Genomic DNA, 13,902 nt, shown 5'->3' on the forward strand with positions numbered 1-13,902 from the left:
TGATGCTTGCATCTATGACTCCTGATCCCTTTCCTAGGTTTTCTATCTCCAGGTTTGTCTCCCTTTCTGATTTCTTTATTGTGTCTATTTCCACTTTTAGATCCTGGATGATTTTGTTCAATTCCTTCACCTGTTTCCTTGTGTTTTTCTATATTTCTTTAAGGGATTTATATGTTTCCTCTTTAAGAGTTTCTACCTGTTTACCTGTCTTCTCCTGTATTTCTTTAAGGACATTATTTATGTCCTTCTTAAAGTTCTGTATCATCATTATGAGATGGGATTTTAGATCAGAATCATGCTTTTCAGATGTGTTGGGGTATCCAGTGCTTGCTGTGATGGAAAACCTGGGTTATGATGTTGCCAAGTAGCATTGGTTTCTGTTGCTTATGTTCTTGGGCTTGCATCTTGCCATTTGATTATCTCTGGTGTTAGCTGGCCTTGCTGTCTGACTAAAGCCTGTCCCTCCTGTGAGCCTGTGAACCTAGATGTGTTTGAACTCCTGGAGGTCTAGCTATCTCTGTGAGCCTGGGTATGTTAGAAACTCCTGGTGGTCAAGTTGTCTCTGGAAATGATTGTAGTATGGAAGGCTGTAGTACAGGTCTGCTCCCTGGCACAGATGCAATCTGAAAGGGTTGTGTCCCAGCTGGGTGGTTGTTCTTGCCTCCCCTGAGCCCCATGCCGGACCCAGTTAAGCCAGGTATTAGGGTGGTTATGGTGTACTCATCTGTGAGTCTGGGTGTATCAGAACTCTTAGGGGTCAAGCTGTCTCTGGGTATGATTTGAGAGTGGCAGGCTATAGCACAGGGTCTGTCCACAGAGCACATGCAAACTGGAAGGTGATATTTACATTTCTAACTCTAAAATGAACAGAGAAAAGCAGGAGTTTGGAAACTCAGGTCACAGAAGTTTATGATGGGTTTCTGCATCCTCTAGTAATAGTTATATAAAATGTTTTATTCATGACTAGTATTTCAAGATAAGTATTGTAGAAGTGATTTTATTGTTTCAGAGTACATTGATAGGCATTCTCAAAGCCCAGCTATAATTTATCCAAATGTATTCAATTTAGAGAATGCATTTTTCTTGGACAATAAATGAGAAAAACTTAATCTTTCATATCCCTCTATTGAGATTGGTCAGAAAGTTTTGCTAAAATTATATAAAGTGGACAGGTTCAAAGCTTGTTTGCTTCTGAAAACCATGTGTTTTAAAAGCAACAGTGTTGATTCTGTGGGAAATGTGATTATACAGTGCTGTGCTGGTGAGATAAAGATGCATGACAGAACTGAGCTGTGTCTCTCACAGTTGAACTTGCTTGTGTCCTATATATTCTTTACAGTCTGACCTCCAAACATTTGTGCCTTGCATGAGCTGATAATATACTGCCTGTCTCAAATGATCACTTCATGCTTAGAAATTTAGCTTAGGCATGTTGATAAGTGGCTAACTAAAGATAAAGTTACCCAACATATGATTTGTAATCATAATTTTAGAATTTAAAAAACATTGGAGTCCCTCCTATTCAATTCTTTCCTTATCTGGACAAAACTTCAAGGAGAAAAATGGCTTGAAAAAAATATTAAATATAGCTGGTGACGCTATGGGACCAGACCACATTTTTTGACTCTTCTTCAATAGTCTTTCTTCATGTTCACAGTTCCCTGTTTTGTTAATTTTTGATATTTATAATTATACAATTCTCATTCTTTTCTTACATTACTGTTGCATACAAGCACACAAAACTTAGTGTTCATGAGTCCAGTGATCTAAATTTCATTGGCTTAATATCCAGTTTGCCTTAGCTGGTCAAGAAATTAACATCTAGGCTTCCCACTTCATCTTCTACCCTATCCTACATAGCCACAAATATATCCAGAGTATCATTATCTAAGACCATCCCTATTAGGCGTCACCAAGTGTCCTCAAGCACAGAAAGCTGGGCAGAAACTAGACTGTAAGACCTGGGTGTCCAAACATAAGAATCATCTGTTTTGTGAAAAGAGGAGTCTGCCCAATTGGGTTAGTCTATGCTGAGGGCAAAGAAAGGGAAGAAGTGTGATGAGGATTCTGTGTCCTATTTATTTCAGGAAATCCTGAACATAGAATAAACTGAAGAGAGAAATTGCTGGAGCTATTAAAACAAATAGGGCTCATGAACTAAAACTGAAAAGAGTTGGGGAAGCCCAGGTCCTCTGGGACTGTACCTTAAAAGGTGTGGAATGGACCTTAACCAGCTCAGGGGTGGATGGTTCTGATTCTACAAAGTAGAATCTGTACATTTTCCTTCATCTGACTACTAAGACAGAGACTGATACTTCCAGAAACCTCCAGGAGGAACAGATCAAAAGAAATTTGACTTACACTTGTGGAGCTATTTCCTCTCTAAACAATGTTATTGTTTCAAGTTTTAGAACTGCATTCCAGAGCATAACTCAGTCTGAAACTGGGAACATCTACTGTGCAAGGAATGAGAATGTGAATCACCAACCTTTTTGCTTAGACATATGTATGTGTTTGTTTATCATAATTGAGACTGAAAATGAAAGTTAGAATAGAGAAATTCTTATCAAATCATGTGGCATAAGATAAGAGATCTTGGTCACTTCCGGCCCGGAACACTGGTTCCTTCCGGTCTGGGCCAGGGCACTGAGCAGATCTGGGGTGGCAGCTCTGCCCCCCAACCTTCAAGAACCCAGAGGAAGCGGGGATCCCAGGCGCTCTAACTCTGGCAGTATCTTAGGTAAGCAGACAGCAGGGCCCGCCCTAAAAAGGGAGTAACCGAGACCCACCGAGGACTCAGGAAGTCACTCGCTGCCCGGAACACTGGTTCCTTCCGGTCTGGGCAAGGGCACTGAGCAGATCTTGGGTGGCAGCTCAGCCCCCAACCTTCAAGAACCCAGAGGAAGTGGGGATCCCAGTCGCTCTAACTGGGACAGTGTCTTAGAAACTAGTTCTTGGATCTGAGGCCTGGACCAGACCTCTGCCAGGTCTGCTGTTGGGTGGATCCCGGATTCCACCTGAGACATACTGGAAGGTCCACTCAACCCAGAGCCACAGAGGAACAACTGAACTCAGAGCGTCAGACAACATATCCTGAGATATTCTAGAAGAGACACTGCACCCAGAACAGCAGACACCTAGCTGGACTGCTACCTTGGAGACACCATATCCTGAGGCATCCTAGAGATACCACTGTAATCAGCTCAGCTGGAAAAGATCACAGAGACATCTGGACCCCTAGAAGATCAGACACAAGCTAGATAACTGGAAAGGCAGGCTTCAGGCAGAGACAGTAAGTACAGGCAGCACTAGAGTTAACCAGATGGCAAAAGGCAAGTGCAAGAACGTAAGCAACAGAAACCAAAGTTACATGGCATCATCAGAACCCAGCTCCCACATCAGAGCAAGCCCTGAACACCCCATCACACCAGAAAAGGAGGATTCAGAATTAAAATCACTTCTCATGATGATGATAGAGGACTTTAAGAAAGACGTAAATAACACTCTCAAAGAAATTAAGGAGAGCACGAGTAGAAGATAGAAACCCTTAAAGAGGAAACACAAAAATCCCTTAAGGAATTGCAAGAAAATACAACCAAACGGGAGAAGGAATTAAACAAAACCATGCAGGATCTAAAGATGGAAGTAGAAACAATAAAGAAATCACAAAGGGACAATACCATGGAGATAGAAAACCTAAAGAAAACATCAGGAGTCATAGACACAAGTGTCACCAACAGAATACAAGAGATGGAAGAGAGAATCTCATGTGCAGAAGATACCATGGAAAACATTGACACAACTTTCAAAGAAAATGCAAAATACAAAAAGCTACTAACCTGAAGTACACAGGAAATCCAAGACACAATGAGAAGGCCAAATCTAAGAATAATAGGTATAGATGAGGGGGAAGACTCCCAACTTAAAGGACCAGTAAATATCCTCAACAAAATTATAGAGGAAAACTTCCCTAACCTAAAGAAAGAGATGTCCATAAATATACAAGAAGATACAGAACTACAAATAGTTTAGACCAGAAAAGAAATACTCCCCGACATATAATAGTCAAAACACCAAATGTACAAAACAAAGAAAAAATACTAAAAGCAGTAAGGGAAAAAGGCAAAGTAACATATAAAGGCAGACCTATAAGAATTACACCAGACTTCTCACCAGAGACCATAAAAGCCAGAAGATCCTGGACCGATATCATAAAGACCCTAAGAGAACACAAATGCCAGCGCATACTACTATACCCAGCAAAACTGTCAATCATTATTGATGGAGAGACCAAAATATTCCATGACAAATCCAAATTCACACAGTATCTCAACACAAATCCAGGACTTCAAAGAATAATTGGTGAAAAAATCCAACACAAGGAGGGAAACTACAACCTAGAAAAAACAAGAAGGTAATCTTCCAAAAGCCTTAAAAAGAAGGTAGCTACACAAACATATCTCCACTGCCAATAACAAAAATAACAGGAAACAACATTCATTTTTCCTTAATATCTCTTAATATCAATGGACTCAATTCTCCAGTAAAAAGACGTAGACTATCAGACTGGATATGTAAGCAGCACCCAACATTTTGCTGCATTCAGGAAACTCACCTTTGTGAAAAAGACAGGCACTACCTCAGAGTAAAAGGTTGGAAAACAATCTTCCAAGCAAATGGTCCCAAGAAACAGCTGGAGTAGCAATTCTAATATCAAATAAAATCATTTTTCAACCAGAAGTAATCAAAAAAGATAAAGGACACTTCATATTCATCAAAGGAAAAATGTACCAAGAGGAACTAGCAATTCTTAACATCTATGCCCCAAATGCAAGGGCACCCACATACATAAAAGAAACTTTACTAAAGCTTAAAGAATACATTGCACCCTACACAATAATAGTGGGAGATTTCAACACCCCACTCTCAGCTATGGACAGATCATGCAAACAGAAACTAAACCGAGACACAATGAAACTAACAGAAGTTATGAACCAATTGGACTTAACTGACATCTATAGAACATTTCATCCTAAAACAAAAGAATATACTTTCTTCTCAGCACCCCATGGTACCTTCTCGAAAATAGACCATATAATTGGTCACAAAACAGGCCTCAACAGATACAAAAAGATTGAAATAATCCCTAGTACCTTATCAGACCACCATGGACTAAGATTCATCTTTGACATGGACAAAAACAACAGAAAGCCCACATATACTTGGAAACTGAACAATGCTCTACTCAATGATAACTTGGTCAAGGAAGAAATAAAGAAAGAAATAAAAGACTTCTTAGATTTAAATGAAAATGAGGACACATCATATCAAAACTTGTGGGACTCACTGAAAGCAGTACTAAGAGGAAAAATCATAGCTCTAAGTGCTCACAAAAAGAAATTGGAAAGAGCATACATTAACAACTTGACAGCACACCTGAAAGAGTTAGAACAAAAAGAAGCTAGTATACCCAAGAGGAGTAGACGGCAGGAAATAATCAAACTCAGGGCTGAAATCAACAAAGCTGAAACAAAAAGAACTATACAAAATATCAACAAAACCAGGAGCTGGTTCTTTGAGAAAATCAACAAGATAGACAAACCCTTAGCCAGACTAACCAAAGGGCGCAGAGACAGTATTCAAATTAATAAAATCAGGACTGAAAAGGGAGACATAACATAACAGAAACAGAGGAAATTAAAAATATCATCAGATCCTACTACAAAAGCCTATACTCAACAAAATTGGAAAATCTGGATGAAATGGACAATTTTCTAGATAGATACCAGGTACCAAAGTTAAACGAGGAGCAGATAAATCATCTAAACAGTCGCATAACCCCTAAAGAAATAGAAGCAGTCATTAAAAACCTCCCCACCAAAAAAGTCTGGGACCAGATGGTTTTAGTGCAGAATTCTACCAGACCTTCCAGGAAGAACTAATACCAATTCTCTTCAAACTATTCCACAGAATAGAAACAGAAGGAAAAATACCCAATTCGTTCTATGAAGCTACAATTACGCTCATACCTAAGCCTCACAAAGACCCAACAAAGAAGGAGAACTACAGACCAATCTCTCTTATGAATATTGATGCAAAAATAATCAATAACATTCTTGCAAACCAAATCCAACAACACATCAAAGCAATCATCCATCATGATCAAGTAGACTTTATCCCAGGGATGCAGGGATGGTTCAATATTCGGAAATCCATCAATGTAATCCACTACATAAATAAACTCAAAGTAAAAAACCACATGATCATCTCACTAGATGCTGAGAAAGCATTTGACAAAATACAACATCCCTTCATGTTAAAAGTCTTGGAAAGATTAGGAATTCAAGGTCCATACCTAAACATAGTAAAAGCAATATACAGCAAGCCAGTAGCCAACATCAAACTAAATGGAGAGAAACTTGAAGCAAACCCACTAAGATCAGGGACCAGACAAGGCTGCCCACTCTCACCCTACCTATTCAATATAGTACTGGAAGTCCTAGCTAGAGCAATTAGACAACAAAAGGAAGTCAAAGGGATACAAATAGGAAAGGAAGAAGTCAAAATTTCACTATTTGCAGAGGATATGATAGTATACTTAAGCGACCCTAAAACTTCCACCAGAGAACTCCTAAACCTGATAAACAACTTCAGTAAAGTGGCTGGATATAAAATCAACTCAAACAAATCAGTAGCCTTCCTATACTCAAAAGATAAACAGGCTGAGAAAGAAATTAGGGAAATGACACCCTTCACAATAGCCACAAATAATATAAAATATCTTAGAGTGAATCTAACTAAGCAAGTGAAAGATCTGTATGACAAGAACTTCAAGTCTCTGAAGAAAGAAATTGAAGAAGATCTCAGAAGATGGAAAGACCTCCAATGCTCCTGGATTGGCAGGATTAATATAGTAAAAATGGCCATCTTGCCAAAAGCAATCTATAGATTCAATGCAATCCCCATCAAAATTCGAAATCAATTCTTCATAGAGATAGAAAGAGCAATTTGCAAATTTATTTGGAACAACAAAAAACCCAGGATAGCGAGAACTATTCTCAACAACAAAAGAACTTCTGGGGGAATCACCATCCCTGACCTCAAACTATACTACAGGGCAATAGTAATAAAAACTGCATGGTATTGGTACAGAGACAGGCATGAAGATCAATGGAATAGAACTGAGGATCCAGAAATGAGCCCACATACCTATGGTCACTTGATCTTTGACAAAGGAGCTAAAACCATCCAGTGGAAAACGGACAGCATTTTCAACAAATGGTGTTGGTTCATCTGGAGGTCAACATGTAAAAGGATGCAAATCGATCCATTCATATCTCCTTGTACAAAGCTGAAATCCAAGTGGATAAAAGACCTTCACTTAAAACCAGATACACTGAAACTAATAGAAGAGAAGGTGGGAAAGACCCTTGAATACCTAGGCACAGGGGGAAAGTTCCTGAACAGAACACCAATGGCTTATGCTCTAAGATCAAGAATTGACAAATGGGACCTCATCAAATTGCAAAGCTTCTGTAGGGCAAAGGACATTGTCAATAAGACAAATCGGCAACCAACAGATTGGGAAAAGATCCTAACCAATCCTACATCCAATAGAGGGCTATATCCAAGATATACAAAGAACTCAAGAAATTATACTCCAGACAACCATATAACCCTATTAAAAAATGGGGTACAGATCTAAACAAATAATTCTCAACAGAGGAAACTCGAATGGCTGAGAAACACCTTAAGAAATGCTCCACATCCTTAGTCATCAGGGAAATGCAAATCAAAATAACCCTGAGATACCACCTCACACCAATCAGAATGGATAAGATCAGAAACTCAGGTGATAGTAGATGCTGGCGAGGATGTGGAGAAAGAGGAACACTCCTCCATTGTTGGTGGGATTGCAAGCTGGTACAACCACTCTGGAAATCAGTCTGGCGGTTCCTCAGAAAGCTGGACATAGCATTACCTGAGGATCCAGCTATAGCACTCCTGGGCATGTCTGGGGGTAGGTGCGGCACTGCCTCATAGAAACATGAGGAGGGGGATGGGATGGGGGGTTTCTGGGTGGTGGGAGGAAGTGGGGTTAGGGGATAAAACCTGAAATGTAAATATTACAACCAATTTTAAAAAGGGGGAAAAAAGAAAAGTTGTTAGAACCAACATCTTTAAAAAAAATGTCAGCCCCCGAGGGAGGAATTTTTTTTTCTTTTTTTCCCTGATACTAAAACTTGTTCTGAGAATTGTATATTGCAGAATACACAGCCTTGGTGTATCTACTCATCAAGTATACAGAGCAGACCTGCCCAAACCTCCGATGTCCTGGAATTCCATCTGAATTCAGTGAAGACACAGCATCAGAGGATTATCAACTTACTCTTCCCCCCACCCCTCTTCTAATATCTCAACGCCCGTAATCAGCCTGAAGAAGTTACAGAAGAGTCAGCGCCCCTATTCCCTGAGCTTGGGGACTAATGTAGTTAATAATGGTCTGTCTTTCTAGGGAAAACTAGTGGTTTTGTTGGAACAGGGAGGATTAGCTAGGACTTATTGCACAGCCATAACCTATTGGTAGAAATCTGTATAATTATTATCAAGATGAAGTTATAATTTCTTAAATGGTACAAAATTTACTTTGATTTCAAATTTAAGGTTTTCATTGGTACGAGCTCCTTATTAATATAAAAGTGAGATGAATATTGATACTCTCATGGGCAATGTGCTTGTATAACACATTTAGGAATACAAGGCCTAGACCCAGTCCTTCCCTAACTTTTTTAACTGATTTGGGATGGTTAACCTATGAGTTAAGGGACTATAGCAAATTTATGGCTTTGAGTTAATTGTTAGGAGGTTAACCATATTTTATTTAGAAATAGCCAAGAGGAGTGAACAGACAACAGTCCAGGTGACCTTACATGGATAGTTGGTTTTCAAAACGTCAGAAGTCCATAGAATTGACGCTACAAAAATTTATATAAATGTCCATTCTGATTAGAGACCTGTCTGCTCCTGACAGCATCCTGTTGTGGATTCTAAGAAGAAATTGAGCATCCTTGGAGTTATGCCAGTTGTGTGGTGACAGCCACTAGACAAGAATTGCCTCTTTCCATCTACAGACTAACTACTGTCCTGAAGAGGACACACATGCAGAATAGTCGACTGATTATATCTGCCCAGACAGAGTAATCAGCCCTTAATAATCCTGCATCACTAAGGTCTGTCAGATGACTCTGGGCCAGAAGGCTGAAGATTTGATGCTCGATGTATAGGGGCTTCTCAGGTGTTCAGAGGTCTCTATAAATTGGCTAAGTTAACTTCAGTTAACTCAGTCATTCTGGATTTCTGACGGGGTTGAAGACCCATAGTCTCATAGCCAATCCTGGCTATTTACTTTGAGAGAAAAGATCTGAGTAGATAGTTTTCAGCTGACATTCATTATAAAGCCAAAAAAAAAAAAAAAAAAAAAAAAGCCAGGATCAAAAGTAAGTGTTTTAGTTAGAAGAGATGACAGAGGTTCTGGTTAGTCAACAAAATGATGGACTGGGCATTAGAACTATCTTATACCTCACTGGTACAATTAGGAATAAGTATGCTCTAACTGTATTTTGAGAGAAAAGTTTTACTTTAACAGGAAGAGTGATATGTAGGAGGAGCTAAGTGGGAAGGAGTACTGAGAGGAAGAGATGGAGTAAGGAGAGAAGATGAAGGAGAGGAGAAGCTAGGTGATGAGAGAGAGAAAGAGAGAGGGAGCATGGAGGCAGATGTTCACAGGTCTCCACCAGTCAAAGATAGTCTTATATCTAGGTTGGGTATTGGATTACCCTTCTGATTGAGCATTACCAAACTTATAAATCCTTTGATTAACATTTTAAAAAAATTGTATAAAAGCAAAAAGGAAAGGGGGGCATGGGACAGGGGTTTTCTAGGGAGGGGAAATGGGGAAAGGGGATGGCATCTTAAATGTAAATAAAATAAAATGAAAAAAAGTAACTTGAAAAAAATAAATAAATGTCAAAAAAACTATAAAATTTAAAAACACCAAAAAAAAATAAATAAATAAGAGATCTTTAGTTGATTGTCAGTGATGATTCAGTTTTGTAGACCAACACATGTATATGTAAAATAATTTTTGTCATGGCCAAGTAAGTTCTTTGCCAGCGTGGTATTCAGTTTCATTACTTTGGTTGCTAGCAATGATTCAGAAAAGTGGGTGTCTTTTTTGTGTTTTGTTTTTAATAAGGATTTCTTCCCCTGGGTCACAGGACATAGTATACACTGGTATAATTTTTTCTACTATAATTCACTATATATTATATATTCACTACTATATATATATATATATATATATATATATATATATATATATACTATATATATATATATATTCACTACTATAAGTCCACTGTCAGGGACATTTTTGCTGCCTTCACTAAGTCTGGGCATTCATAAAAGGTGAAAGTATGTGTGTTTGGAAAGAAAAGTTAGTGTTAATCTAATTCTGTTCCTTCATTATCTAGATGAAGCACAGAGAAAGGCTTCATCACTGACACATGTGAACACAAGTATTTTAGTGTTCCTATGAGTCCAAATATCCCCTCATTCAGCCTGTCTTGTGTAGGTGATCATATTGTTGAGAGTTCATGGGTGTTGCATGTAAAAGGTACTATCTAGCAGCAGGCATCTGGTCCTCTGACTCTTAGAGTGCCTGCCCTACGATGTTCCCTGGGACTATTGTAAGTATACCATTGGGTTTGGGTATTTAATAGTTAGTTGTCCTCTGCATTTGTCCAGTTGTAGATTCCTATAATAGTTTCCATCTACTGCCAAGAGATGCTTCTTTGATGAGGAGTGAGAGATACTCTTATCTATGGCTATAAGATTATTTATTTAGACTATAGTCTAGTGGTTTAGGAAAATGGAAGTAGTAGGTTCTCCTTTAACTCTTAGCAGTAGATAATTGTTTGGTTTTCAGTACCAGGCATAAATCTTTATTCATGGAGTGGGTCTTAAGTCCAAGTAGACAGATGTTGGTTACCCATCAAATTGAAGTAGCACTATTGCACCATCATGGATATCTTGCCAGGATAGTCACTGTAAAACCTAGATTTTATAGCTGGATAAGCCTACAAATTGCTTTGCTCCATCAGCCTTCATAACACCTTTGGGTACCATGAGATCTAGACCTCAGGGATGTGGCTTTCAGGTAAGCTCTAGAATGTATTGAAATATTGATCCTGAGCAAATTCTGAAAGCTACTTGGTTTTCAATTAAATCATATGTAAAGAACAGAGGGAAATAATGCCTGCTTCTTAAATGTTGTGTGAGGTTTTCCAAGATTTAAATAGTAAGTATAATAGAATATTGTTTCTGGTATTTAATAAATATTCGTCATTGCTGTGATTGTTCTTCCATAATATAAAGTAATACTTTAATTGTAATTCCTAAAATCTTCCATACATTTGTGTGCTTTTCAGTCTTTGCCCTCTGTGTTCTCCCTGCACTTGTATTCAGGACACATAAAGGTCAAAACATGAATTTGTGAGTTCTGTGACGTTCAGTATTTGTAGTCTTCTATAAAATTTATTTTGCTTCTTTTCTTTTTATGATAAAAGCAATGAGAATATAAAGTATGCTATATATGTACTTGCATCTTCCATTTACATACCTGATGTCATAGTTGGCTAAACAATGTGAAACTCCTAAGAGATTTGTTTGAGAGTTACATTAACAAGAGCATTAAGTAGAATTAAAGGTGTGATTTATTAAATTTTTAAAATTTTTTAAAATTTATAATAATAGATTCCCTTTTGTTCCTCTACCCTCCAAGATATGGATTTAGACTACCAGCAAAAATTGGGAGCCCCCTGTCTAAAATGTAAAGAAAACTGTGCAGGGTTTGAACTTCACTTCTGGAAGAAAGTATGTCGTAACTGCAAATGTAGGCCAGAAGAGCATGACATTTTCCTGAGCACTGAGGAGAACCAGAAAGTGGGGAGACTCTTTGATGACATCAAGTACACCAACCTGATTGCCAAGATGAAGTCAGAGGGAATTTCTGTAAACAAACGCAATGCTAGAATAATGACCAATCCAAATGATGCCAAGAAGAATCCCTCCACCAACACTGTTACCTATGCCAAGAAGAAAGTCTCCACCAACAATCTTACCTATAAGTGGACTCCCCCATTCCAGAACCAGGCACTGCCCAGGAAGTACATGCAGATTCAGCTTAAGGAGAAACAGCCAGTGTCAGATTCACAAATGGCACAGTACCGGAAGAAGCAGCTGGCGATGCAGCTACCTGCACATGACCAGGACCCTTCTAAGTGCCATGAGTTGTCTCCCAAAGAGGTGAAGGAGATGGAGCAGTTTGTGAAGAAATATAAGAACGAGGCTCTAGGAGTAGGTAACATGAAGCTTCCCTCTGAGATGAATGCTTACTGTAACAATGTGCACTACCCTGCAGGAGTCAGAAACACCACAGAAGCAATGGGTTCCAAGAACAAGTCTAAGGAGTCTAAGAAGACCCAATACTCCTGTTACTGCTGCAAACACACCATAAAGGAAGGAGATCCAGCCATCTATGCTGAAAGGGCTGGCTATGATAAACTCTGGCACCCAGATTGTTTTATCTGTAGTACCTGTGGTGAACTCCTGGTCAACATGATTTACTTCTGGAAGAATGGAAAGCTATACTGTGGCAGGCATTACTGTGACAGTGAAAAGCCCCGCTGTGCTGGCTGTGATGAGCTGATATTCAGCAAGGAATATACCCAAGCAGAAAATAAGAATTGGCATCTGAAACACTTCTGCTGCATTGATTGCAACTACATCCTGGCAGGAAAATTATATGTGATGGTCAGTGACAAGCCTGTATGCAAACCCTGCTACATGAGGAACCATGCTGCGGTGTGTCAAGGCTGCCACAATGCCATTGACCCAGAAGTGCAGAGAGTAACCTACAATAACTTCAGCTGGCATGCATCCACAGAGTGCTTCCTATGCTCTTTCTGCAAGAAGTGTCTTTTTGGGCAGAAGTTCACGCTTGTAAAGGGGATGGTTTTCTGTTCCATGGAGTGTAAGAAGATGATGTCCTAAGAAGACTGCACCAAGCCATATTGAGCCATAGCTATCTACAGTGGCCTGAACTGCAACTTGAAAAAATAAAAGAAAAAAACCTACATAGCAAACCAGAAGATTTTGTCCAATGTTTTGTTGTTGTTGTTGTTGTTGTTGTTGTTCTGTTGATGTTGTTTGAAATTATATTTTTTTCATTTCTTTTTATTTTATTGGATATTTTATGTATTTACATTTCAAATGTTTTCCCCTTTCCTGGTTTCCCCTCCAGGACCCTTCTCTTCTATCCCCACTCCCCCTGCTTCTATGAGGGTGTTCCCCTAACCACTCACCGACTCCCACCTCACCACCCTGGCATTCAGCTACACGGGGAATCCAGCATTCATAGGACTAAGGGCTTCTCCTTCTATTGATGCCTGACAATGCCATCCTCTGCTACATGTGTACTCTTTGGTTAGTGGTTTAGTCCCTGGGAGCTCTGGGGGATCTGGTTGGTTGATATTGTTGTTCTTCCCATGGGGTTGCAAAACTGTTCAGCTCCTTCAGTCCTTTAACTCCTCCATTAGAGACCACATGCTAAAATCCAATGGTGGGCTGCAAGCATGCACCTCTGTATTTTTCATGCTATTGCAGAGCCTCTGGCAGCAAGCACTTCTTGGCTTATGCAATAGAGTCTGGGATTAGTGTCTGTATTTGGGATGGATCCCCAGGTGTGGCAGACATTGGATGGCTTTTCCTTCAGTCTCTGCTCCATACTTTGTCCCTGTATTTCCTTTACACAGGTGCCATTCTGGGTTAAGAATTTGGGGA

The 13,902-nt window shown here is 39.2% G+C and overlaps 1 pseudogene; it reads left to right on the forward strand.

The window, feature by feature from the left end:
- The first annotated feature begins 11,841 nt into the window (after window positions 1–11,841).
- On the forward strand, window positions 11,842–13,155 carry LOC117695297 (testin pseudogene; annotated as a pseudogene).
- The last annotated feature ends 747 nt before the right edge of the window (window positions 13,156–13,902 follow it).

The sequence above is a fragment of the Arvicanthis niloticus genome, chromosome X (genome assembly GCF_011762505.2).
Source record: "Arvicanthis niloticus isolate mArvNil1 chromosome X, mArvNil1.pat.X, whole genome shotgun sequence".
Lineage (NCBI taxonomy): Eukaryota > Metazoa > Chordata > Mammalia > Rodentia > Muridae > Arvicanthis > Arvicanthis niloticus.